The sequence below is a fragment of the Bubalus kerabau genome, chromosome 11 (genome assembly GCF_029407905.1).
Source record: "Bubalus kerabau isolate K-KA32 ecotype Philippines breed swamp buffalo chromosome 11, PCC_UOA_SB_1v2, whole genome shotgun sequence".
Taxonomy (NCBI): domain Eukaryota; kingdom Metazoa; phylum Chordata; class Mammalia; order Artiodactyla; family Bovidae; genus Bubalus; species Bubalus kerabau.
This window is the reverse complement of record NC_073634.1, coordinates 21,514,368-21,538,261: the sequence shown is the minus strand read 5'-3', so window position 1 is coordinate 21,538,261 and position 23,894 is coordinate 21,514,368. Positions and strand designations below refer to the sequence as shown.

General features: G+C 39.9%; 1 non-coding gene and 1 pseudogene across 1 annotated transcript; both read right to left on the bottom strand.

The window, feature by feature from the left end:
• The window catches only part of LOC129622705 (40S ribosomal protein S6-like), a 111,159-nt pseudogene that overhangs the window by 54,113 nt on the left and 33,152 nt on the right, over positions 1-23,894 (bottom strand).
• TRNAM-CAU (transfer RNA methionine (anticodon CAU)) lies at positions 2,239-2,311 on the bottom strand. The gene has a single exon. It is a non-coding gene; the product is annotated as a tRNA-Met (tRNA).

The window sequence follows — 23,894 nt, the reverse complement described above, 5'->3', positions numbered from 1 at the left end:
ACATAACTTGCTATGGTGACTATGGTAACATTTCTCCTCTAGGCCACTAAAGACGACTCATTCAGCAGTTGTAACATGCAGACGGAGAAGGCAATGGCACCCCACTCCAGTACTCTTGCCTGGAAAATCCCATGGGCGGAGGAGCCTGGTGGGCTGCAGTCCATGGGGTCGCGAAGAGTAGGACACGACTGAGCGACTTGACTTTCACTATTCACTTTCATGCATTGGAGAAGGAAATGGCAACCCACTCCAGTGTTCTTGCCTGGAGAATCCCAGGGACGGGGGAGCCTGGTTGGCTGCCGTCTATGGGGTTGCACAGAGTTGGACACGACTGAAGCGACTTAGCACCAGCAGCAGCAGCAGCAACATGCAGAACCACTAAATGGGGGCACTTTAGCTGATAGGTCCAGAAGTTTTTGGCAAATCCATTTTCTTTGCCACATAAATGTGCCAAGAGTTCTTAAGGCCAGAGTAGGAAGCTTGAGTCTTTGGGACCCCCTTGAGCAGACTGGGGGGAAGGGATGCTGGAAGAGATCTCTGTATTGTCCACACATGAAATCTCACAGTAATAGATTCTTCATAAATCTCACTTGTTTATGTGAGACTCACTCTTTCCACTGAAAGTTTGGAAAAGAATATACTCAGTGAATTATAAAATGAGGTTTGATCACAAAAATTGAGGTCCTATTGTTTCTATAGCAGAATGGGGCTTCGGGGGGGTATATTGCAATGAAAAATCATCACATTTTGGTAAGTGATAGACGTGCTAGACTTCATTCCTTCACAATTACCAGGGGAGAAATTTCTTAGAAAGTTATAGAAAACTGGTCAATTATCCCTATTTATTTGCACTGTTTGATTATGCTTTATTTCCCATTTAACTTTATATTAATAAACTTGGTGCTGAGACAAAAGGATTTTTATGCTACTAATGTACACTGTGGTCTAGTTTCCAGAATATTTTAATTAATTGCTCTTATATTGGCTTAAAATTGTGAACCAGAAACCTTTTGGGACCTTTCACTTAATCTGAGCTGTTTCCAAGTCTATTGCTTTTGCTACCATTTCCAGGAGAATTTTTTCACACTCCTCTTTTTTTCCCAGGTAATCCTTGTGAAATCTTTGTAGGAAACCAGGTGCATTTAACTGTACTATTCTTGCAAATTAGATTCCTCCCTGTAGCTCCATGCCATCTTTCATTCTCTTCTTCACCATCTTCAAAAGCATTTAGGTTCCCCTCTGTACATAGGACTATGCTAGACCCTAGGCAAACAATTTAATGGAAATAAATCCTGACCCTTTGGGACTTCATGTCTATGTTGATCAGAAAAACCTGATGGCTATAACACATAACTTCCAAATCTCAGTGGGTTAACACAATAGAAGTTTTTTTTTTCCATTTATTTCACAATCTAGCAAAAGTTGGTAGGGGTTGGGGTCCATGCATACATTTAGGGATTCACATTCCATCCATTTAGTACCAGCTGCATCCCATAAGTCTTCAGAGGCTTCTACTGTAAGCCCTGACTACAGCCAGCAGAAAGGAGGAAAGACAGCATGGATGGAGCACACAAGAGGTTTTAAGAGATCAGGTCTGGGATTTACAGTCTTATCTAACTAGTCAAAATAATAAATAACCCTAGCTAGTCAAAATAACTGTTCCTGTATTGTTTGTTGTTGTTTAGTTACTGAGTTGTGCCTGACTCTGTGACCACGTGGACTGTAGCCTGCCAAGATCTCTGTCCATGAGATTCTCCAGGCAATAGCACCAGAGTGGGTTGCCATTTCTTTCTTCAGGGGATATTCCCGACCCAGGGATTGAACCCATGTCTCCTGTGTCTCCTGAATTGCAGGTGAATTCCTTGCCACTGAGCCACCAGGAAAACCCCTGCTATATACTGGTAGGCATATGGCAAATCTGATTTGATCAAGTTATAGAATCTCAGTGAAGGGAATATGGGAAATATCATTTTTGAAGTTTCCTATAAATATAAAATTATTTCATTATAATCGTTAAATAAAACTTGAAAAAATGAGATGATAGCCTGAGTGGGGAAGCAAAGTTGATGGCAGAGACAGAATGTCAAGGGTAGAAAAGATATTTCATTTTATTTTATTTTATTTATTTAAAATATTTATTTATTTATTTGGCTGCACCAGGTCTTAATTGCAGCATGTGGGATATTCAGTCTTCATTGCAGCATACAGGATTTTTTATTTGCAGCATGTGGGATCTATTTCCCTGACCAGGGCTTGAACCGGGACCCCCTGCATTATGAGTGCAGAGTCTTAGCCACTGGACCACCAGGGAAGTCCCTAGAAAAGATATTTTAGATCATCTTAATTTAACAAAACATTTGGAAGAAAAAGATAAAGGCACAGAGAGACAAATCAAATAGTCAAATATTCAGACAAAATAAACCGTACCTGCCTCAAAATGAAAGGTTTATTGTTCTTAATCCAAAACTTCTGTCCCAGATTATTCTTGAAGCATTTTTTTCCCCTGTGAATTGAAGAGAGGGGGAGAATTCAGGCATAGATGTGGTAACAACCCTTTAATAAATTTATGTAACACATCCCAGGGCTATTAATCTTAATTTTCTGGTTAATTCCTAATCCATTATCTACAATTCCCCCATATACTACACACACACACACACACTCTCTCTCTCTCTCTCTCACACACACACAAACATCTTGCCTTTTTCTCCTCAACATGCTATCTACAATCTTCCAAAATGAGTAGAATGAAACTCAATAAATTAAGTAGCCTGCAAAAGTTTCATGGCCAACAATTGGCAAAGTCTGACTTGAAACCTCCATCCATCTAATAGCAAAACTCAAGCTCTTTCCATTACACTCTGGTGCTTTCTTCTCTGAGGAGTGGGAAAGCCCCTGAGAAAGGTGAGAGAAGGAATACATAGAAGCAGTCAGCTGAGTGAGTGCAAAATATTTCTCAGGGCACCAAAGAATTGTAATTTATGCCCATAAATTTCTGTAGAGCAGCAGTTCTTAAGTGAGTGAATCTGAGGTACAGTGGGCTTTCTGTCTGTAGTTTTAGGATCTGTCCTTTGGAAAAAGGATTTAAATTGCTTATTTTATTCCCTTGGCTAACTTTTTGCATGATCAAAATATTCAGTTAAATGATATGTTAATTTGATGAGACCATGGCACTCTGTCTTGCTTCAGCCCTCAATGTATGTAATAGTATCATTGACCATTGTATCTTTCCTCTGTGCCTAGTGGTATAATACATTACATTTATTATTTCTATTTCACACCACAACTTTGGAAAGGAAAGATCTCCATTTTACGAAAGAGGAGTCTAAGGACCTTTTACCTGTCCCATACCTCCAAAGTCAAATGTAAAATTGATACAGTTTATAAGATGTAGTTAGTATAAAAACATATTTATGTTAAATAGCACTGCCAATGGTAGGCGTGTCTCTTCTAATGGATTTCCATCACCATTTCATTTCTTACACTTGTGCAGCCATTTCCAGGTATCATATAGCAAAATGTCTATTAAGTTAGAGACCTTTTCAATAATCTATTTAGTTACTACAAACCTAGTAGAACTATAAAGAAGGAAATGAACTGCAGTTGAACTTGTGGAATTCTTCACCTTCCCATTCTTCCCTCCATTTCCTCTCGATGTTGAAACTGTAGTTTCCTGATTTTCTTAGTGTCTCTGTGAGTCCACGCTGACCCACCTGATGGTCCCTGGGGATACAAAGAGACCTCATAGAGGGACCCTGAGGCAGTAGCTCTTTCACTTTACGTGACGACCTTAACAGCACCTAATTGGACTCAGGTCTTTGGTCCATTAGCATTGAAGGTGCTTTGCCTTCTCCTTACCAACCAGAACTCCATCAGTTATCAGTGGAACTGAATAACATAGCTGATCGCCACATGCTTCTTACTGGTCCTATATTGTTAAAAGCATCTCTGAATCAACAAGTTTGTTGATTCATTTATGCATTGAGAATGCAGAGTCTTAGCCACTGGAGCACCACGGAAGTCCCTTGTTGATTCATTTGTATCTACAAATACTTCTCTCTTTGGCAGAGTATTAATTGACAGGATTTCCTGTATGATGAGGACGATGATTTGCAAAATGCTCTTCATATGTATATCACTGTTCTTTACCATAGGGAAGTAATGGAGGGTACTCTTCCCAGTCCAGTGTCGAATAAAAATAAAACAATCTATTCTAATGAAATGCAGACTATTATTTTGTTTTGCCTCCTGGTTGACTATTCAGGCTGAGTTAATTTCTTACTGATAACAGCTGATGTAGTGTCTTCAGTATTTCATTGGCACAACTGTAAAAGGGAGCACACGGAATGAGAGAAATTAAACAAGGCATAACCAAGGTGACTGTTCTAAGTGCTTTAATGAAACTGTCTAGTATATGTAAATTGGAATCAAGCTCTGTACAGTAGTGAGACTGGTATATTCCATTCCTTTAGAGTTATTTAGCGAAAAAGAAGCTACAGCTCAGGAAAAAGGTAATGGCTGCTTCCCATGTAGTGACTAACATTCTTCTCCATTCCCCATGGTGTGGCTCATGCTTATAAATATTAAAAATCTGGTACAACCAAGCATAATCAACCAACACTTACTCAGCTTCTGCTGCTGCTGCTGCTAAGTTGCTTCAGTCGTGTCCGACTCTGTGCGACCCCATAGACAGCAGCCCACCAGGCTCCCCCGTCCCTGGGATTCTCCAGGCACTCAGTTTCTACCAAGTACCAATCATGCTAAATGCTAGGGAAGTGAATTAGACACAGTCCCTGTCCCCTTTAAAAGCAAGAAGCAGGTAGAGACTTTATACATAAATAGAAATTCATAAAACTACAGAGAGGAAGTGATTAACCATAGACACTGGAATTTGAAAATTGGATAGGATTTCACCTAGAAGAAGGGCAATTGAGTACATTATTTATGCAAGAAGTACAGAATCTATAGAGGCATAATGGTGAACCAACAGGGTATGTTCAGGGAACTCTAAAAATTAGCTGTCTTTTTTTTTGAAGTTATGAAAAATATTTATACAATTCATATTTAAAAATAAATAAAAATTTGGACTCAGAAGACATAAACCTATAAGCATCATTATTTTAAAACTTCTTTTTCAATAATTACTAGGAACAAGAAACAGTCTCTCGGGATGTAGATATTTGAAAAACTTCTCAAGTTAACCAACATGACTTACTTGACATCTAAAACACTATACTTAACAGTAACAGAAAACATTTTCAGTTGCAGTATACATAGAACTTCTATCAAAATAAACCGTAGGAAGATAGCTTCTTTTGGTTGCTAGAGGGAAAAGGGCTGAAGTGAGTGTGGAGATATGGTAGGAAACATTGCTCACGAGGTAACCAGAAACTAGATGGTGTGGAGACAGACAGAATTCACTGGCTACTCAGCACTATGTTAGGTACTATGTGGGATACAACAACGTCTTAAGACTTTTTGCTGCTCTTAAAGAATTTATGATCAAATTGAGAGAAACCGACACACATGAAGAAATTAAGACATAATGAAGAAGTCAATGGTGAGTTACAGTCTCTAACTGCAGTTGGGATACAAAGAAGGTACAGAGATCAATACAGTCTGGAATAATCAAAGAATTAAGAGAAAGTTGAATTTGAGCTGCTCCTTTAAGAATGGGAAGACTTAGCTCAACAGCTCTTAATCAACCAGTACTACCCCCTAGCGGACATTTGGAAAGGTGTAGGTTGATTTTTAGATGTCACAGTGGGAGGGTGAGAGGGTCATTTTAGGAATTGCCTTGTGATGCATAGAAGAGACCTACTCAATGAAGAATTGTCCCTCTCAGAAGTCTAGTAGTGCTCCCACCCAGAAGCACTAACTGCATAAGTAGGGGGCAGAGAGGGTAGATTCCAAATGGTGAAAACAAAACAAATATAAGAATTTTGGAGATGTATCACTCTGGGTCATTAACAAGATTAATTAAATAATTCAGAAATAAATCCTACTCAATTTTAAAAATTGATTAACTTTTGCAGATTATACTTTCTGATATAATCAGAAATTACATGGTTAAATAGGGCTTTTTATGGGATTGCAATCTCAAATATCATAGGGATTAGAGAGTAGAAACAGTATGTCAGGGATTTAACCAGCTCTCATCCCTCAGTCCCATCACTTCCCTGGTGGCTCAGGAGGTAAAGTGTCTGCTTACAATGTGGGAGACCCGGGTTCAATCCCTGGGTTGGGAAGATCTCCTGGAGAAGGAAATGGCAACCCACTCCAGTATTCTTGCCTGGAAAATCCCATGGATGGAGGAGCCTGGTAGGCTACAGGTGGCAAAGAGTCGGGTATGACTGAGCGACTTCACTTCACTTCACTGCATCCTTCAGTGCTGCAAGGTCACTCTGGATGCACGCAGCTCAGCACTGTGGCTGTGTTATCCCCTCTCCAAGCAGTATGTGCCCGCTTTCTGTTTCTGGCCATCCACCTGGGGGTGCATCAAACTGTCCAAGTCAACTGTCTGTGTCATTCTGATCTTATGGCTTCTGCCTGCCCTCGGCTTCTGTTTACTGCCTTTACTGTTCACGCTCAGATTTCTCCTGCCTTCCTAACTGTCATGTATCTACATCTCCCTTTCACATGCCCCAAGACTGGGTATCTGATCACTTTGTTCCATGACTCTGTCCCTGAGAGGCAAGCCCTTAGGCTCCATGGGCTTGTGGGTCATTGGCTGACTTGTGGTTTGCTTGCTCTAGAGCCTCTACAGTCAGGTCGTCCCCCATCAGTTTGCTGTGAAGGATCAAGATGGTCATAAGCACAGGGGAACTCATGTACAAGTGACAGGGCCCCAGCCTTATCGACAAAGGCAATGGCTTTCCAACAAGGACTCTGGCTATGCTGCAATAAGGTTCAAAGACAGTGGAATTACAGGATCTGCTACTCGCAGTTAAAAAAAATCAAGTGCCAACTTTGCTGAGCACATGGTATGGAATAAACTGTTCACCAATTGGAACTCTTCCGTCCCATTTATGCATATAGATTATGGTTACTCTCAAGTTCAGGTGACACTACTTTCAAAATAAGGTCATGCATTTACTTCATTTCAAAGTCAACAACTACAAAATTTATCTCATAGATTTCTACCAACACTAAATTGCCCTCCAAACTTCTCTATTTCCAACCATTGTAGTAGGAATTTTATAGGGAGTATAGAATTAATTGTTGAGGGAAATATATCATGGCTGTGAACTGCAAGTATTCTAGGCTCCACTTACTAAGAGTGCCCCCGGGTCAAGTCTGATGGAAAGAAACACCTTAATAACCGCATAAAACAAATTTTATAACCTGATGGGCCACCGGCCAAATTGGGCCGAGAAATATTTTTAATTTTGATGAACACTGTCTATTATAAATATTTGAATTAGAATGACATGTGAATTAGGATTTCAGTGGTATCAACCAGTCCGGAAAGGTGTAGCTAAAAAAGAAGCCATAAAGTACCAATTTGCAGGAGATGAAGTACAGGTATATAACACTAGACAAGGCCAGGTGATGAGGTCAGGTGGGTGACATTTTATTTGGCCTATGATTTTAAATGCTAACACTTCACTCCTTTTAAGGTGATCATGCTCACCAGCCACTGTCTGACACCTACAGTCATACACTGTCTCTTTCGCCTGCATCTAAGCCTGGTCTAGTGGGAAAAATAAATGTGCACTTAGAAGTCTAATTAAAACACACACTATCAGCAACACAGTACTGAAAGCCCCATTAAGCATCTTATGAATGCCCAAGAGTGCCCCTGACCATGTTTGGAGTGACACATTTTGGCTTGGTTGGTGAAAATTAGGATCAGGCCCGGGACACTGGAGAATACGCACTGCATCCCATATGGCCTGGTGTGTAGGTGGATTGCTCCCTGGGTGCCTGAAACTCAGTGAAAAAGCTTTGGGTAGGAATTAGAGGAAACTGATGGAGAATGCAAATTAGCACACTATGGATGGATCTGCATCATGTATGGCCACATTATGGATTGGATTCAACTGTCAGATGGCTATGTATTATTCATGATCAAATTCAGGGTAAAGATACCAGATGGCAAAGGCATATTCATGGTCAGATCTTAGTTGTTAGATTAATTATAAATCTACATAAGAATTGGATAATAATAATTTAGACTGCTCTCAAAAGAATACTGTGTAGGTCATCTAATCAAAAGTATTTTTAAAATAAGGCCTATAGGTTATTAGGTGACATTAAACATTTTATGTTGCCATAAGTTATTTTCCAAAAAGACTTTCCAGTAACATAAAACTTTTTTCAGATTTCACTAACCTGTGTCTTTGGTCTTAATGTTTGATAGAGCTGGTGGTAACAGTGCCATTTTGTTAAAGGATTGCAGATGATTTACGTGAACCAGAATGTCAAGGGACCAGCAAAACTCTGTTGACAAGAGAAATGTTTTGTCTGCGTAGCTACGACTCATCATGTACAAAAAGGTTGTGTGATTTCAGGTTCTGCCTAAGTGTCATCAGCATTATGTGGGCTGGACATTTTCTACTGGCCGCTTTGGATTCCCTCTCTAACCTTCCACATCTTGCTTTGTGCCCAGTGACGCTGACCTGGAAGCGTTGCATCAGTGAGCTCACTTGTCCTCTGGATTTCACCTGCTTGGCCAATGCAGGGTATCAGTGGGAGATGGGGTGGGGCAGAGTGGCTATTCTGTTAAATCCCTCCCTGTATTATCTCCTCTGCAAAGGACACTGCTCCTGTTAGAGGGTCCTCTCCACACAACTTTCTCTCTGAATTCTGGAAGCTTCATAGATGGTTGCGGTTTTCTGTTGTTACCAGCCTTGGGTTTGTTCGATATTATCCTTTGTGGTTTCTCTATATTCTGCCTACAGCTTTGTGCACAGTTCTTTTATTGAGTTCTTCTTAAATATCCATCTATACAAAAAAGAAGTAATACCTATCAGATCAGATCAGATGAGTCACTCAATCGTGTCTGACTCTTTGCGACCCCATGAATCGCAGCACGCCAGGCCTCCCTGTCCATCACCAACTCCCAGAGTTCACCCAGACTCACGTCCATTGAGTCAGTGATGCCATCCAGCCATCTCATCCTCTGTCGTCCCCTTCTCCTCCTGCCCCCAATCCCTCCCAGCATCAGAGTCTTTTCCAATGAGTCAACTCTTCGCATGAGGTGGCCAAAGTACTGGAGTTTTAGCTTTAGCATCATTCCTTCCAAAGAAATCCCAGGGCTGATCTCCTTCAGAATGGAGTGGTTGGATCTCCTTGCAGTCCAAGGGACTCTCAAGAGTCTTCTCCAACACCACAGTTCAAAAGCATCAATTCTTTGGTGCTCAGCTTTCTTAACAGTCCAACTCTCACATCCATACATGACCACCGGTAAAACCATAGCCTTGATTAGACGAACCTTTGTTGGCAAAGTAATGTCTCTGCTTTTGAATATGCTATCTAGGTTGGTCATAACTTTAATACCTATAGTGAGTGGGAAAAAAGCCCCAGAGGAGACAGAGTTCAAGACACATGGAGAACACAGTTATGGTGGCAAAAAAGATCACAGAATGTTTGTTGTTGCCCATCACTGAGTCAGGTGCTGAGAATGAATGAGAACCAAAGACCAAGAAAGAAGCACTATGAATTAGAGAGACTTAGTTGCTGCCATGGGTCTGTGCCTTACGGGCTGTGGGGCTATGGGCATAGGAGGACGTGCAGATGACTAGGATTTAGCTTAAAAAGTGTTATGATGGGGAAGTACAGGGTTCCATGGGACCCAGTGGAGGGGTAAGCATCACAGTCTGGTGAGAGAACAGGGCAATGAAGGTTTCACAGAGAAGTGACCTGTGAGTCTTATGAGGGATGCATAGGAATTGGCAGATTAAGTGGTAGGAAAATGTGGTTCCGGTAGTATAACATGTGCAAAGGCCTGCTGTTAAGAGAATTCCTGGCAAAGAGGTTCATTGGTGTTGATCATAGTAGTTAGAGGGAATTAGAAGGCTGAAAAGCTAAGTCAAGGTCATATAAGCTGAGTTTGTAAATCCTGTTAAGGAATTCGGATTTTTCCTCCCATCAGAGCATTAGAGAGACACTGAGAGTTTCAAATATGGAGAGGAGGTGACCCAGTTTCAGGGGTCACTGATCCTTGGTCAGAGATTGCTGTCTGCTCTGGTTTCGTTGGATGAATGAAAAGACTGCTCTCTGTTTAGGATGAGTCTCTAAGGCAGTCAGCATGAGGTGGAACTCACACGGGCCTGTGGATGTTTGTTGTTCATGATCCCTGATTGAGAGCCAGGCCCTCCAGGGATCTCAGTAGTTTCTGTCACTTACAGTGCTTGGCTGTTGTTTGTCAGTATATTTATACTTTTTGCCCAAATCCAAGTAATTTGTATTCACTTTTTCATCTTGCTTCCTTCAGAGTTTTGTCCTGTTTTGAAAAGAACCCAAGATACTGTTCAATGGAGATGGTGAATTTTCCCTGTGTGACAGTATAAGTAACTGGCATTTCTTTTTAACCAACCTCTATGCTTTGTTTCCTTTGTGTTTTCCATTGTATACATTCCAGCCCTGAGCTGAGATAGTGGCTCAGGATATTTAGCTGCCTTGGATAGATCTGGAAAACTTGACTTCAAATCTCACCATGTGATGTAATGGGCTTCTCTGGTGGCTCAGTGGTAAAGAATTCACCTGCAATGCAGATGTGGGTTCGATCTGATCCTTGGGTTGGGAAGATCCGCTGGAGAGGGAAATGGCAACCCACTCCAGTATTCTTGCCTGAGAAAAACCATGGACAGAGGAGCCTGGCGGATTACAGTCCATGTGGTTGAAAAGAGTCAGACATGACTTAGCACTAAACAACAACAGCGATATAATTAGACCTTTCTTCTGGAAAACATCTTCACTTTAACTGAGGCCTTCTATGCCCTAACCCATGGGTTAGACATAATTAAGCCAACGCTTCCATTTTTCAATCCTGATGAAGGATCTCAGGCTCAAAGAAGTTGTTAACTTGTCCTAATTCCTCCTCAGAAGGAATACCCTACCAGCCAAAATTTTAAGTTTCTTGTTCCATCATTAAGACATATTTTTCTAGGAGGAAAAAAGGACAAGATATTTTTCTGAGCTTCCTGTATTTTCATAGAGATTGTTAGTGAATTTATTCCGGTTTGTATTGGAGACACTGAAACTTGGTTTGCAATGTATTGTGAGCATTAAAAGGACACAAGACTGGAACACTTCAGTTAAATATATTAAGTTTTGTTGCTGCTCCATGTTCATTACTTATCTAGAGATTCTGTGAGATACACAGATTAAACATAAGAAGAAAATGGGAAAAGAAACAAACCAACATCTTCTGAAAGCTTACCTATTTCACGGGCTTATGCACACAGTCTCACTTAATTCTCAGTCAATATTTTAGTTGAGTATTATCTACATTTTATAGAAGAGGAAATTAAGGCTCATGTACTATTTTGTTCATGGCCACATGGATCGTAGAAGGATTTAAGTTTGGTTTTTGCTGTCTCTGAAGTTCATACTCTTTCCATTAATCCATGAAAACCTCTAACTTTCACAAACTTACAATTCAGATGGGGAGTATTTCTGACATTAAAAAGGAAATAACATATATTATGAAGCAATATATATTAGACGTCTAAGAAATGAGGGATCAGTTATATTGAGATAAGATTGGATAAGTAAACCGGAGTTGATTTCACAAATAAAACTCTTCTAGTATTCTTGCCTGGAAAATCCCATGGATGGAGAAGCCTGGTAGGCTACACAGTCCATGGGGTCTCAAAGAGTCGGACACGACTGAGCAACTTCACTTTGACTTTGACTTTGAGTTCCCACTTAGGGAACTAGAAAGAGCATCTCTCAGATTCTTACAATGAAAAAAAAATACACAAATTGGAAATTCATGACTTAAAAAAAAAAATCTATTAGAGAACTTGTCACAGGGTAACCACCTGGCCCAGCATCTAAGGAGAGAGAGACCATGACAGGGAGAGACCAGACATGTGCACCGGCTTACTTGCTATAGACACAAGTGGACACTGGCTAGAATGTCTCCACTAGGGGGACAGAGAATTGGTGGAGGCCAAGGATGTGCAGGTGAGAGAGTTCTGAGCCCTAGTGGCCACAGAAATTGGGTGAACCTACAGTCTTTTCCCTGGTAGTTCAGCTGATAAAGAATCCGCCTGCAATACAGGAGACCCTGGTTCCATTCCTGAGTCAGGAAGATCCCCTGGAGAAGGATAGGCTACCCACTCCAGTATTCTTGGGTTTCCCTAGTGGCTCAGATAGTAAAAAATCTGCCTGCATTGCAGGAAACCTGGGTTCAGCCCCTGGGTTGGGAAGATCCCCTGGAGGAGGGCATGGCCACCTACTCCAGTGTTCTTGCCTGGAGAATCCCCATGGGCAGGGGAGCCTGGCTGGCTACAGTCCATGAAGTTGCAAAGAGTTGGACACGCCTGAGCGACTAAGTACTGCACAGTCTTTTCAGGATTTTTCTCCACAAACCTATTGAACACTTGCAGAAAAGATTGGAAAGAATCCTAAGAAAGTGTCCAAATATGGAGAGGGAACTGGGAGCTGCTGAAGGATGAGGGATGAACGATGAAGGATGAAGGAGCTGCTGAAGGATGGCCCCAGGATTTCACCTGGACCCCTCTCACCACATTTTCCCATGGAATGAAAACTTTAATCTGTAGGGGAGAGGGCAACAAACAGAGGGCCTTAAAGTACACTTGGGAAAACCCACTGCAGCTGGGGGAAAGGAAAAAAACACCATGCCATTGGGGGAGGGGCAGAAATAGGAGAGATGATGGGCCTGTAACTATGTCAGGGGAGGAGCAGAAGTACGGAAATGACCGTATCCTTGAGAAGCTACTTTGCTGAGAGTAACTACAAGCCATGACACCCCAGTAACAATGAGCAACCACCTAATGCTAATGCTCAGATGCCATTCTTCAATGAGAGAAATCAGAGTTCCTTAGAAAGGTGGTCCATTCCAGAGCAGAAGCAAGGAAAATACAGGATGTTCCTGGAGCATTTTGAGGTGTCAAAAAGCAAAGAAGTGAGAAAAATATTAGTTTCATTTCAAAAGGGCACCAGAGCCAAAAGAGCTCCTATTGGCCAAATTTGCAGTAACTTAAAAAAATATTTATTTATATTTGGCTGTGCTGGGTCTTCGTTGCTGTGTAGGCTTTTCTCTAGTTGTGGTGAGTGGGGCTACTCTCTGTTGCAGTGCATGGACTTCTCACTGTGGCGGCTTCTCCTGTTGTAGAGCACGGGCTTTAGGACTTTCAGGCTTCAGTAGCTGCGTGAGCGGGCTCAGGAGTTGCGGTTCCCAGGCTCTCAAGCATAGGCTCAATAGTTGCGGTGCACGGGCTCAGTTGCTCTGTGGCACGTGGGATCTTCCTGGATCAGGGATCAAACTGGCATCTCCTGCATTAACAGGTGGATTCTTCACTACTGAGCTATCAGGGAAGCCCCAAATTTGTAAGAATTTGAGAAATGAAATAAATAATGATAGTGTTGGATTATAACCCAAAGAATGAAGTAAATATCCTAGAGTCTATACTGATATAAATAAATAACTGAATAAGTATATAAAGGGAGAAGGGATAAATTGTCCTTTTAGAACAATTTGAAATAATAAATGTTGAAGGATTAAGGGAAGTAGAAAAATCACCATTAGAACACAAAAAATTCACAGTAAAAATTGTTGCAGTCAAGTTTCACTGATGGATAGTAAAAATCAGTGAATGAATGTTTAAGGAGAAACAGAATATTTATTGCATCTCAAAATATCTTCCTCTAAATGTTTTTTACTTTAAAGGGAAAGATAGTAACTTTAGAGTGCAGAAATCTGAAAAATCCACCTTAGCCAAGTGATCTCCAGTAATTTGCACCAATATCACGCAGTCCCTGATATGATTCACTGAAAGGAGCACCTTTTCTCAAGTGGTATTCTTCCAAATAGAGCACGGCCTCAATCTAATCATACTGTATATCTTAGCATCTCTGTCTACATAAAATGTATGTCTAAGCTCTTACAAGCTATTTGAAGATAAGGATGTCAAGGGTTTTTGTTGTTTTCAGTGCTTCTAAAAAGGACATAAAATGGAATATAGGCAAAGCTTTAGAAGGAAAAAAGTACCATCCATAATGCTAATATAATGCTAGTTTTTGAATATGACATGCAGTTCTGAGTGTCCTTGCTCCCAAGATAAAAGAGAATCACAAGGAATAAACACCAAACTTCACAGGGCCAAAATTTCTAACCAATATTTTTCTTTTGCACTACTCTAACCATTTTTTTTGAAAGAGGGGAAAAAGGCACCTATAATTCCACTCCTAATCCCTCTTTGAATGTTCATTCTTGCCCTGTTTATATATTTTATGGACTTCCCTGGAGGCTCAGATGGTAAAGCATCTGTCTGCAATGCAGGAGACCCAGGTTCGATCCCTGGGTTGGGAAGATCCCCTGGAGAAGGAAATGGCAGCCCACTCTAGTATTCTTGCCTGGAAAATCCCATGGATGGTGGAGCCTGGTAGGCTACTGCCCATGGGGTCGCAAAGAGTTGGACACAACTGAGCGAAGGGAAGGGAAGATATATTTTATACACCTTCAATCACAGGGTAGATGTCATTTTGTGTTGTTTTACTCACTTATCTTGTAAACATTTTCCATATTTCTACATAGTCTTCAGAGTTATTATTTTAATGCTTGTATAATGCTCTGTCATGTGAAAATGTCATAATTTACTCATACATTTCCCTATTGTTGAACATTTAGGCACTTAATGTCTCTTGATACTAACTGGAAGATTTTTTTATGTAGGGGTCCCCAAAAGGGACATGGGGCAATGAAACAGATAATGTCACTAATGCACTTTTATACAATACAGAAAAGAATTTCATGTGAACATTGCACATAATCATTCTCCATCAGAGGTAAGGACAGGGTCTGAAAATGTAAACCGATGAAGTAAATTTACCGATGGTTCAACTATTGCAGGATGGATTTGCGGGAATTGTGTATTTCTGTTCGCCTTTCAGAGTTTAACACTCCGTCTTTCGCATAACTGATGCTGAGTACTTGTATTGATGTAGATGTACTCCCATCCTTATTATTCCATCTCTGTGTCTGTCTTCACTTTGGAGGAAAATCCACCTCAAAATGACCAAAATGGGTGGGATGGGAGAGGACGGAGCTCCCAGAGGGAGGGGATATATGTATGCAGATAGCTGATTCACATCACTGTGCAGCAGAAATATACTCCAACAGCAGTAAAAAATGTATTATTTCTAAGCTTTAACAATAGAGTAGTATGGTGGTAAGAAGCAAAGTACTTATATGCAACAAAGGAAATATGAAAGTGCCTTTGGTTGTAGAGAAGAGGAAAACAAAAACAATCTCAGAGCTGCAGCCACAGAGAATAAAACTACTTTTCATTGTGGAGCAAGTAATACTTTAAGAATCCATGCTTTTCCAGTCCTTCATTCAAAACTAGATGAAAAATAAGCAAGCTTTTCAATATTTTCAAGTTGTTTATGGGGGTAATTAGAAATTATTTTAATCTGTTGGGATATGAGAAACTCTCTCAAGTCTAGCAAAAAAAATCTTTGTAAAGAAATCAAGCTTTCTAAAGGGCCAGGTGTCTGCTCATTTATATAAAACTACATGTTTTAAACTCTGAGTTCATCAAGGAGTTTTTAATCTTCACTGATATGTTTTCCTTTTAAGTATCTTTCCCCTTTCTTTTTGATTATGTTCTTCATGGTTGGAGTGGTGATTAAATTTTTTTTTAACAATATTCCAGTTTGGTAAATATTTTCATTTTTTGGTGTTCTAGCCATGAAATTATATTTTCCCCTTCTTTGAAAGTTTTATTTTGCTAAGTCCTGGAATTCACCTGTGAGTCTACTCAAAATTTACATTTCTTTAATATATCCCAAGATGATATGATAATGTCTTGGGCATTTTGTAGTTTCAGTACTATATGTTTGGCATAAAATTGGTATGAATTCTTTCCATTTATCCTTGTAAGTATGTGAGTTGTTCCATCGAATTACTGATCTTTCATCAACTCTGAAAAATTATCAGCTATTATGCCTTCAAATATTGCTTCTTTGTTATTATTTATGTTCTCTCCGTCTGGAACTCTGAGTAAATAAGCATAGAACTTTATTTATTTACTTACTTTTGGCTGCACTGGGTCTTCGTTGCCTTGCCCAGTCTTTCTCTAGTTGCAGTGGCTTCCCTTGTTGCAGAGCACAAGGTCTAGGTGTGCCGTCTTCCTTAGTAGCACGCAGGCTCCTCAGTAGGTGCAGCCTGGGACTCTAGGGTGCATGGGTTTCAGTAGTTTGGGCATACAGGCTCAGTAGTTGTGCCTCCTGGGCCCCAGTCGCTCAGTCATGTCTTACTCTTTGTGGCCCCATGAACTGCAGCACGCCAGGCCTCTGTGTCCATCACCAACTGCCAGAGTCTACCCAAACCCATGTCCATTGAGTCAGTGATGCCATCCAACCATCTCATCCTGTGTCGTCCCCTTCTCCTCCTGCCCTCAATCTTTCCCAGCATCAGGGTCTTTTCAAATGAGTCAGCTCTCCCCATCAGGTGGCCAAAGTATTGGAGTTTCAGCTTCAACATCAGTCCTTCCAATGAACAGTCAGGACTGCTCTCCTTTAGGATGGACTGGTTGGCTCTCCTTGCAGTCCAAGGGACTCTCAAGAGTCTTCTCCAACACCACAGCTCAAAACCATCAATTTTTCAGTGCTCAGCTTTCTTTATAGTCCAACTCTCACATCATACATGACTACTGGAAAAACCATAGCCTTGACTAGACAGACCTTTGTTGGCAAAGTAATGTCTCTGCTTTTGAATATGCTATCTAGGTTGGTCATAACTTCTCTTCCAAGGAGTAAGTATCTTTTAATTTCATGGCTGCAGTCACCATCTGCAGTGATTTTGGAGCCCAATAAAAAAAAATTTTGTTTCCACTGTTTCCCCATCTATTTGCCATGAAGTGATGGGACCGGATGCCATGATCTTAGTTTTCTGAATGTTGAACTTTAAGTCAAGTTTTTCACACTCCTCTTTCACTTTCATCCAGAGGCTCTTTAGTTCTTCTTCACTTTCTGTCATAAGGGTTGTGCCATCTGCATATCTGAGGTTATTGATATTTCTCTCTGTAATCTTGATTCCAGCTTGTGCTTCTTCCAGCCCAGCATTTCTCATGATGTACTCTGCATATAAGTTAAATAAGCAGGGTGACAATATACAGCCTTGACGTACTCCTTTTCCTATTTGGAACCAGTCTGTGTTTCCATGTCCAGTTCTAACTGTTGCTTCCTGACCTGCATATAGGTTTCTCAAGAGGCAGGTCAGGTGGTCTGATATTCCATCTCTTTCAGAATTTTCCATAGTTTATTGTGATCCACACAGTCAAAGGCTTTTGGCATAGTCAATAAAGCAGAATAAATGTTTTTCTGGAACTCTCTTGCTTTTTTAATGATCGAATGGATTTTGGCAATTTGATCTCTGGTTCCTCTGCCTTTTCTAAAACCAGCTTGAACACCTGGAAGTTCATGGTTCACATATTGCTGAAGCCTGGCTTGGATAATGTTAAGCATTAACTCACTAGCATGTGAGATGAGTGCAATTGTGTGATAGTTTGAGCAATCTTTGGTATTGCCTTTCTTTGGGATTGGCCAGTCCTGTGGCCACTGCTGTTTTCCAAATTTGCTGGCATATTGAGTGCAGCACTTTCACAGCATCATCTTTCAGGATTTGAAATAGCTCAACTGGAATGCCATCACCTCCACTAGCTTTGTTCATAGTGATGCTTCCTAAAGCCCACTTGACTTCACATTCCAGAATGTCTGGCTCTAGGTGAGTGTCAGCGATCACACCATTGTGATTATCTGAGTCATGAAGCTCTTTTTTGTACAGTTCTTCTGTGTATTCTTGCCACCTCTTAATATCTGCTGCTTTAGCACATGGGCTTCAGTAGCTGGAGCACATAGGCCGAGTATTTGAGATTCATGTGCTCTCTAGAGCATGGACTCAATAGTTGTGGTGCACGGGCTTAGTTACTCTGTGGCATGTGGACTCCTCCTGGACCAGGGATTGAACCCATGTCCCCTGCATTGGTGGTGAATTCTTATCCACTGTGGCACCAGGGAAGTCTAAGCATAGAACATTTTTATCTGCCCTTTATGTCTTTGAACTCTTCTTTCAAATTTCCCAACTCTTTTATCTGTGGATAATTTCTTGACATCTATATTCTAGGCCACCAATTCTTTTCTCAGCTGTGTATATTGTGCTAGTTTTTCCACACAATTTTATTATTTAAAAAAATTTTATTCTTAATTATTATATTTTATTCTTTACTTATGTGCAATTATAATTTATGTTTATCTTGTTTTGCCATTTTCCTGAACCAATTTGTTTGAAAAGTCTCTGTGTGTGGGCCTTGTTATTACTTTAACTATTAATAATCTGGCTTCCTAAGTAAGTGTATATAAAATAAAAGTATTTTAAGAAAATGAGAACAAATAATTCTTTAGTCTTGAACCATGAAATATCTAGAATATATTTGTAAAAAGAAAAGCATTTGTTGTTTATCTGAAGTTCAAATTAAACTGGGTATTTCACATTTTCATTTGTTAAATCTGGCAACCCTAGGAAATGTTGAGGAATAATGTGCTGAGTAATGTGACATTCCTTACAATAAAACCAAGGGCATACTTTGCCAGTTTGCAGTAATCAGGTCCTGGAGAATCTAGATATTTTGCCAATAGTATGTCCCAGTTCTTCAGGTAGCCCCTGATTCATAAGCATGGAAATGTTAGGCCAGGTACCTGACTTTCTCCCAGATCATACACTTGTCATAAATCATGTATAACCTGAACATATTCTCATGCTTCTAAAGAACTCACTTACCAGCTTAATGGCTTGTTCTCGACAGTTTTGCAATGCAAGATTCAATTAATACCTTAGAAACAAGACAAATTATTACTTGTCATAGATCTTTCCAGTGGGTTGCAAACTGTCACGATCATAAATGTGAAAAAGCTGTGATCCTGGTAGCAATGACTTTCATGCTGTGGTTTTTTGAGTCCCAGGGATCCGGTGAGATGTTTCTAAGGCCACCATGAGGGCAAAGATTCAGTCCCTGGATCCAGGTTGCTCAGTTTTTATCTGTAATGTACATCTGGGTTCTCTACATATTTCATTTGAATAAAGTGTTCTGATGTTAATACATGATTTGAAAACTGATAATATGGAGGCACATAGGCTTTGTTGTGAGAAAAACTTGTATCTTACTCTGGTTTTGGCACTTATATTCTATGCAAACAGTGACTGTTTACTTAGCCTCTTTAAACCTATTTCTCAAATGAGAAGAATGATAATAAAAACTTTCCTCGTAGGTCGTTTTAGTTTTTTTTTCTTTTTGTTGCTTTAAGAACACTTAGCGTGAGATCTACCTCTTTAAAAACTTTTAAATGCACAATATGGTATTCTCAACTACAGACATTATGATGTACAATGGATCTCTAGAACTTACTCATCTTGCATGTAGGAGACATCACATTTACTCCCACTGAAGAGTGATTCCCCACTTTTCTCTCCCCCAGCCTCTGGCAGCCGCCATTCTACTCTCTGTTTCTGTGGGTCTATTTTAGGTATCTCGTATAAGTGGAATCATGCAGGATATGTCTTCTGTGACTGGTTTATTTCATTTAGTATGTCCTTCAGGTTCACCCATGTTGTTGCACAAGGCAGAATTTCCTTTTTTTTAAAAGACTGAATAATATTCTATTGTATATATATGCCATATTTTATTTATCCATGCATTCGTTGATGAACATTTAGGTTGTTTCTGTATCATGGCTCTTGTGAAATAGTGTTGCAATGGACATGGAAGCGCAGATAGCTCTTCACGATCTTGATTTTAATTCCTTTGACTGTGTACCCAGAAGTGGGGTTGCTAGACTATATGGTAGAAAAAATGAGATAATTCATTTAAAATATTTAGAATAGCAGCTGGTACATAGTAAATAAACAATAAATGTTAGCTACTATAATTATTTTATGTTAAAAGTAATCTTTGATTCATTTAATAATTTGTTGAACTAATATTCAACTAATTATAGTGTCTATTTTGAGCCAGTAATGAATATACTTTTTCTCATGTAGTCTTCACAAATGCATGCTGAGGTAATTTCATCCTCATCCTATGGGAGGAAATTGAGACCTGGGCAGACTGGTGACCTGCCATGTTCATTCAGCTGTAAGTGGCAGACTGGAGTTTTAAAACTGGGTGGCCTGAGTTCAAGTACAATATTTTTCCTATTAAACCCTAACTATCTTCTCCAGAGTCAACAGGGAGCACACTGATCATGTGATTTACGATGTCATTTAGATTTTTAGATCTATGGATTTTGTAGTCTTGCGGAGAAGTTGTATTATTAAATGATTGCCCAGTGTCTTCTTTCTAAGCATCAATATTAATGTGATTAATATAAGTCATCAGAAAAATTTTGAGGGCCTTTGTGTCAGGTGCTCTCTGATTACTTCCTTCCTGGATTCTGGAGGACTGTTATTTGCTGCATTAATTCATGCAGACTTCAGGAATGGAAAACAAATTCTTTGTTACCTCACCCTTTGAATGGCCTTGCTTTACTTTCCACAGTTATTTCTGTAGGTTAATGATATCAAAGAGCATTTTGTAGTAGAAAAATAAACTGCTTCTGATAAATATATCATCACGGCAAATCATACCTTCTTTTTAATACTGCTGAAATACACAAATGCCTTTTTTCCAAGTATTAAAATATTTTCCAATTATCTAATACCATAAGAGGTTATTTCAGTCATTAGGAATGGCAACCCAGAGTCACTTCATCAGGGATTTTTTGTCTGCTGGTGAACTGGCATCAATTTGAAATTTTCTTTCTTCCACTGAATTTGCATATCCCTATGAGTGGTTAATATAATAGTCATCTCCTCTCTCTTTAGTTCCTATAACATTGTTGCAGTGTATGAAGCATCATTTGTGTCTGGTGCTTTACACAGATTAATTCACTTAACTTTTATTACAATTCAGCAAGGTAGGTCTTATTCCATCTTAAAGATGAGGAAACTCAAGCCGAGGGAGTTAAAACTGCTCACTTAAAGTTTCACTACCTGTACATGAAGCAGCTAGAATTGATTCTCAGACTTTTTCAGTTCTAAAGCTGAAGATCCTTCCTGATGTAAATACAAATAAACTCAAATATTAAACAATTTCACAAATGATATACATGGCCACAAGTATATAGGAAGGCACCACTTAGGTGCAGTGGAAATCAGTGTGATATACATGGTAACAGTGAACAGATTTTGAGGGTTTACTATGAGCTAAGCATTGTGTAGCATATTACAGATACTAACTAACCTTAAAATCCCGTAAGATATTTTTTAATACCCAAATTACATGTGAGACAACTGAGGTGTAGATAATTAGGTCACTGTCACGACATTCCGGGCTTCCCGGTGACTCAGGCGGTAAAGAATCTGCCTGCAGTACAGGAAACCTGGATTCTATCCCTGGCTCTGGAAGATCCCCTGGGGAAGGGAGTGGCTACCCACTCCAGTGTTGTTGCCTGGAGAATTCCATGGAGAGAGGAGCCTGGTGAGGTATAGTCTATGGGGTTGCAGAGGGTTGGACATGACTGAACAATAAACACACACACACACACAACATTCCACATTTATTAAGTGCAGGAAACCTTGGGTTTTGACGTGATTCTGTGTCATCAAAGGCCTTGTTTTCACTCCTGGATGATCCTAGATTTTGGTTCTAATCATTCCTGTCCTTAATTAATATCTTGCCAGGTCCTGAATCTCTGCCATATTTTATATGTTGACAGAAACTGTGTATTGATTTAGCCTGAAGGGTGAAGTCTGGTTTCTAATTGAGGCTTCCCTTGTATCTCCTGGAAATAAGAAAGTTATTCTATGCTTAATCCAGTATCTTTGCTGCATGGCTTGTAAATAAGGCTTAGTTTTAGTTTGGAAAATGTATTTTTCTATCATTTAAAAATAATCTGGATTATATTTTTAGAAATACAGGTTATTTTCCAAATAATTTTAATTTTATTACTATGCATTATTTATAATTTTTTTTTTTGAAAAAGCTCTTTGTGGGAAACCTATATTTTAAAACTAGATTTTTGTCATGATTTTTTAAAATACAAACCATTAAATTCCTATTCTATTACAAATCTTTTAACCACTTTCTATATCTTATTTTCAATTTTCTTTTGTTTTAGCTATTAAAAAATTGAATGTCTTTATGTATTAAATACTGTGTCAGGTATTTTTAATGAGCTTTTAACAACACTGTCCACACTTGATGCTTTCACTGTACTTTAAATTACTTATCTTTGGGATCTACCCCTAATGATCAAGGGATTTCATAATAGCAAGGCTCTTGTTTAAATAAAAATATCTCAAAATAACAATAACTCTGACTTATGTAGTGTTTCTGTAAGTGCCAGGTACTATTCTAAGTGGTTTATACATCCTCAACACAGAATATGACAGATGGAGAAAGAAAGGTACAGGGAAGTTAGTGGCTGCCCAAGGCATGTGGTGAATGAGGGTAGGCTGGATTTGAAACAAGACGGGCATCCTCAGGACTCTGCCCTCAACCATTCATCACATAGTAATGAAAGCAAGTAATTGAAAGCATTAAAATCAGTTCATGATGTTTCCAGATTGTCAAAGGGTAAATCTTGTAGAATCCAGTTTATCATTATAGCACCAATAAATCATTCATCCATCGAACGAATGTTTATTGAGCTCCTGCTGTGTGCTTGTTGCTGTGTGAGGCATGGGTGTGTGTCAAACCCATGTCTCTTATGTCTCCTGCATTGGCAGGTGGGTTCTTTATCACTAGCAACACTTGGGAAGCCCTGTGTGAGTCATAGATGGTGTAAATGAATAGAATCCCTGATTTCATGGAAGACTCAGCCTGTTTAGGGACACTGACTTTTAAATAAGTTGTTGCAGCCTGATATGTGATAAGACAAGGATGTTCCCAGGGATGGAGGACTTAGCCATGTCTATGCATCAGGAGGGCTTCTTTGAGGAGGTAACATTCCCACTGAAACTTGAAGGATGAGTTAGAAGTAAGCCAAAGTGAAAGTCTCTCAGTCGTGTCCAACTCTTTGTGACCGCATGACTATATAGTCCATGGAATTCTCCAGGCCAGAATGCTGGAGTGGTAGCCTCTCCCTTTGCCAGGGGGTCTTCCTAACCCAGGGATTGAACCCAGGCCTCCTACATTCTTTACCAGCTGAGCCACCAAGGAAGCCACCAGGGAAGTAAATCAAGCAAGAGGCAATAGCAACGGTATTTATAGGTGAAGGTAGCAAGCGTTGGGAGTAGTTATAAGCTGGAGAGAACCATCTGGAACCAGTGGACAAGGCTCTGTGTGGAGAAAGAGGAGAAGTGAGGTTGAAGAGCAGAGCAAGCCAGCTCGTGGGCAGCCCTGAAGCCATGTTAGTGAGTTTCCTCTTTATCTCAGACGCAAAAGGAATTCCCATGGAAGTGTTAAAATGTGGGGAGTGACCTGTTTAGATTTGCATCAGAGAAAGAATGTTCTGGCTAACATGGAGAGTAGATAGAAAGCCTGTGTGTGTGAGGGGCACGTCTCTAGTCAGAGAAGCCAGTTAGGAGGCTGTAGTCTAGTAACAGTGGTGGTCAGGTCTAGAGCATTAGTGGACATGTAGAGAATTGGAGGAGCTTCCCTGGTGACACAGATGGTAAAGAATCTGCCTGCAATGTGGGAGACCTGGGTTTGATCCCTGGG